This window comes from Epinephelus moara, chromosome 6, assembly GCF_006386435.1.
Source record: "Epinephelus moara isolate mb chromosome 6, YSFRI_EMoa_1.0, whole genome shotgun sequence".
Lineage (NCBI taxonomy): Eukaryota > Metazoa > Chordata > Actinopteri > Perciformes > Serranidae > Epinephelus > Epinephelus moara.
In genome coordinates, this window is record NC_065511.1 from 41,787,597 (window position 1) to 41,792,752 (window position 5,156).

Genomic DNA, 5,156 nt, shown 5'->3' on the forward strand with positions numbered 1-5,156 from the left:
GTTTCATGTCTCTACCACATACGGGGCATGAGATATGCCCATTCAAAGTTTGACATTTCAATGGGTTGCTATAGCGCCCCCCTTTGGCCAATTGATGTAATATTGCTTCATTGGCATCCTCCCATGACCCTCTACCACTGTGCCAAATTTCACATGGATTGACCAAGTCAGTGAGGAGAAAAACGTGGAACAGACAGAGTTTTCATCATTATATAGTAAGACTATCACTACTATTTCCTAGACTAGTACTGTAACTCCATAAACAGCTGCTAATTTGCTATTAACATTACGACTCCTGCTGCTTTTATTAATGCCGTATGGCATTACTTATACAAAATGGTGTCCCACAATTCTTCCATTACTGACTATCGATACAATTACTACAATTAAAAATAATAATTTATACATTTTGAAAGAGTTTAAAGGTGCTGACAGTTTCTGTTGCATCGTCAGTGTGTTTTTCCATTTATCCATCAGACTCTTTCCTAATGTTTTCAAAATGATCCATCAGTAAACAAACCAAAGAGACTTCCTGATCTGAGACGAAGTTCCACCCCGACACCAGATAAACAGGAAATAATTCATCAGTTATCAGCCAGCCGCAACCGGATCCGGATGTGTGTGTGTGTGTGTGTGTGTGTGTGTGTGTGTGTGTGTGTGTGTGTGTGTGCATGCTAGTGGGGGTCTTCTATTTACATCAGTTCATTTTACAGACTCAACATTTGGATTATGCAGTTTACATCCTGTATAAAAAACACCATCACACCTGCTCAGCTGCTCTCTGCTCTGAGATGATGATGATGATGGTCACAAACTGTAAACGTCTAATGAAACTCTTCATCTTGTTGAACATGCCAACACACATGAAATACAATACTTCTCAGGGTATGTAATATTCATTCATTGTGCAAATTAAGAAAAGGCATGTTGGCTGTTATCAGCAGATATTGATATTATCCTGCATCCCTAAATTTAAATATTTAAAGATTAAAAAGTCTATTTATACTAGCGATGTCTCCTTTATTCAAACATCTCTAAATGCACAGGAGGATGCAGCTTCTAGAGATTATTTTAGAACATCTTATTTTTGATTTTAAGTTAGGTAAAATCGCCTTCATATCGGTGGAGCTAGAAACAATTGACAGTCATCCCTTCAATCGACGACCAACAATAAGCACAGTTGAAGAAACACTTAAATTTTACTGGCAGCGTTTTGTTTAACTTGACTACATTCTTAAAATTCATATGGGTAAAATATAAATCATACTGGAGACACACACACACACATTTCAGCATCCAGAGGAACAGGACAGGGACCAGATCGCTCTGCTGCCAAGTTATGATTCATACTTGAGTCTCTTTTTCTCACATAGAAACCAGAGACACGTTCCATCTCTGCAGACTTTAAGGAATGAAGGAAATCCCAGAAACAGAAAATACAGTCAGCTGAGGGAAAAATCCGCTCCCTGAAGGAGCCAGCGGGAGCATCTGAGGGGAATGACCTGCATCCTAAAATCTAAACAGTGCTGATCCTAATCTGATCATCTGATTGGTTCCTGTCTCCGCTGACTCTCTGGACTAATGACTGTACATTTAGAAATATAAACTCTGACCAAAAAAGGCTTCTCTCTCCCGTCTGCATCACTCAAACACACACACACACACACACACACACACACTGACTTGCAGCAGATCTATGATATACATACAGAGACAAATAACGTAAACACCTCATGAAAGAGGATTTAAACTGTGAAGTAATCTTATCACAGTTAAGCCATGTTGATATTATCACAGTGTGTGTTTCTTATCCATCAGTGTTTATGTGGTGTGTTGTACTGATGTATGTGTGGTATGCATAGCCTGCAGCTGGACATTCACATCACTTGACCTTTGACCTGACCCGTGCTGACCTTTGGGAGCCAGCAGCTGAAGCTACTTGTTGTGCTGCAATTAAAGATAAAAGGTGTGTTTGTGAACGCAGCAACATGTTAAGAAACAAATCATCTGTGTTCTCGTCACAGTTCCTGTCGGTGTGTTGGATTATTTAACGCATCCGATTCAGCTAACAGGTGACTTTGGATCTGTTGTCATGGTACATTCAGACATTTTGGGAAATACGCCTATTTGCTTTCTTGCAGAGAGTTCGATGAGGATCGATACCATCTTATGTGTCTTGGTTCAAGGCAGCGGTGAAAGAAGTAATCAGATCTTTTACTTCAGTGATATTGGGCTTTATAAATGAAATTGATTGATTGAAATTGATTGACATTACGTGGGCAAGAATGAGGATGAGCTACAGTTTCAATTTGTTCCACTGATTGACAGCCGGTTGGTCACAGTCTCTAGATCACAGATCTAAGGGTTTTAATCTTTATTCACATGCTTCATATACGTCATTATTTATTCACTATGTTTGTTTCTATTTGGTTTTTATCCATAGACCAGTTTCTACACCTCAAATTTCCTGCATTTCCACTCAACTCTGACCTTTTTTGTTAACGCGCAGATTGAAACAGAGGGATGGCCTTCAGAGGGGACCATTGGAAAGAGTTGTAAGCACAGTATCTCAGATCACTGGCTGTAAACTTCCCTCTTTCTCCTCCATATATGCCACATGTACCAGATGCAAGACCCAGATGGGGATCGCCAACTCCTCTCACCCTGCTAGCTCCATCTTCACATCTTTCCCCTCTGGAAGGAGATTCCAGAGTTTCAGACGTAGGACATCTCACCTCAGGAACAGCACATATTCTGAGGCTGTTCGATACTTGAACACTGATACACAACCACTTGTGACCCACAAGCACTTTAAGAGTAGGTAGGTTGCGGCAAAAATCGAAGGTACTTTTAAAGACTTCTTACGAGTGCTGCATGTCTTCATATATTATTACTGACATTTGAGCAGTCACTTCTCAGTTACTACACTTTACAAAGTGTTTGTCAACATGAGCCCAACTGATTAATCATTTTCTGATGTTTAACAATGGCTGGTGTGATGATTGTGTTCATGTTAAGAATTAACGATACAGGCGCTACGAAGTTATAGCTGCTCTGCTGGAACCACAGCGATGCAGCACAATCACTGAAACTGCACGTCTTCTTTGCTGTTCTTTTCACTGACAGGTCTCTCTGGTGGCCGACACAAGCACCAACATACAAACGGGTTATTTGGGGCGTTTCTACATCCATTTACTGTGAACTGTAACGTTGGAATTGTGTCCAGCTCCACAACAACACCTCCTCACTCCGACCTCGTCACTTATCAACGTTTGGTCATGGACTTTCTACTTCCAAGATATGACGTCCAAGGTACCCTGGGTGTGTTGGTTGTTGACGTTCTGGGACGCCGTGTCAACTTCAGCCTGTTACATGCATTGTCTGTTTTCAAAATACACTTCTGTTTTCACAGGAAATGTACAGTTTGCATACAGTCTCTTTCAAAATAAAAGCACTACGTAGGTACAACACTGAATTAACACGCATGGTTACATTTTGCAAACACACGCACATAGCTGAGTGTAGGAAAAAAGAACAGGGTTTGGCTTTATAATCTTGCAGGAGGTGAAGCCAGCCTCCCAGATGAAAGTCAGTGGTTGTTGGACCCATCCACCACCCCCTTCTGCCTGTTCAACTCAGACATCCAACGCCTTAACTTTCATTGTTGTCCCGCCCTGTTTCCACCTGACACCACCAGGCGACGTTATATAATGACAGCGACCGGTTGCATATCACGTTGACGTAAAAGGACAGCTTTTTTCATCGGCATCTGACGCCGGACGTCACTGATTACAGTGGCTTCGGACAGAGAACGGGTTGTCCACCATGATTTCAGATTTGTGAAACAGGACCAGGCGTATACACAGCTTTGTAAATCTGACTAAACAAATACATACAGTATCCATGTTTCTGTTTTTGATCATACACACTTTTAGCCATGAATGTTAACACAGTTTCATGTATCTAGTCTCCGGAAGTCAAAGCCAGAAACATTGAAAATAGAGACAGTCAGAGACAGCAGATACAGAGATAGTTAGTAGATGTAGAAATAGAGATGTAAGAGTGAGGCTGTATGGCCTCATGCAGCAGATGTTGTGCAGATGAGGGAAGAATTATATCTTCAATAATCCTACTATAAATCACACAATCATGCTTCAGTGCGCTTAACACTAAGAATGAACCTACAGAGACACAACAGGAAGAGAAAGAGACACTGCATTAGAGTTCCTGTAATGTACCACAGGCACTTAAAAGAGCCTATATGATGACTGTGGTTGAACATTGTCTCTTAGACGATGAGAGGAACACTGTGTTCTTTCTGCAGGAGGTTAAAAAATACCATTTAGTGCAGTAACACTACTGTGGATTTACCAATTATTCAACCTGTTCTCACTCTTAGATCGTCAAATATCGTAGCTTTGTCACGCTCCCTCAGGGTCTCATACCGACACAGCTGTCTCCTGGTTGAAACCCGTTGTAACACGCGGGTAACTTTGTCAGTTGTGGTTCGGTTTGTGCAACAAAACTACTTGATTAGGTTCTGGATTAAAATAAGTGTGTAAAGTGACGTAAATACATGACTGACGTAAGGATGTCACGTATCTTCCTAAGCTACGTAAGGTTGCGTTAAAACAACTCTGATTTTTGGTTTGTCACAGGACACATAAAAGTGGTCTCCTGAGTTAAAGTCTGTGTTTGTTTGACCCATCCACCTCCACCTCCCTCCCGCCCTACGCTGAGTTTCTCACTCTTTATAGTATGCCAGTTTCTCTCAGTGGGTGTGATTACATGATGGCTTCTCATTCAGAATGAAATAAATCTGAATGAAATCATTCGGAATTAAAGTCTTTCCAGATAGTTTACATGGGAAATATTCATTCCGAATGAGGGTTTACACGGGAGACCAGTTTAATCGCCTTTATTTGGGTCCGCGCAAGGTTTGGGGCAGGGAAGGTTCCTGATTGGATAGGGGGTGGGGCGGATGTTACGTGTTTATGTTTACCGGAAGAAAACACAGTAGTCCTCGCTCCGGATAACAAGATGCTTGACGACGCCGTTCTTAGTGCCTTTTTCGGGCTTGTTTTGCTTATATTCTTGAAGCAGCAGTACGACAACAACCTTGTTCTGTAATGCTTCGTCTGTTGAGGAGGAGGAAG

At 41.5% G+C, this 5,156-nt stretch overlaps 1 protein-coding gene across 2 annotated transcripts in view; it reads right to left on the reverse strand.

The window, feature by feature from the left end:
* Positions 1–5,156, reverse strand: part of LOC126391486 (collagen alpha-6(VI) chain-like) — an 80,301-nt gene that overhangs the window by 70,608 nt on the left and 4,537 nt on the right. The window lies entirely within an intron of this gene.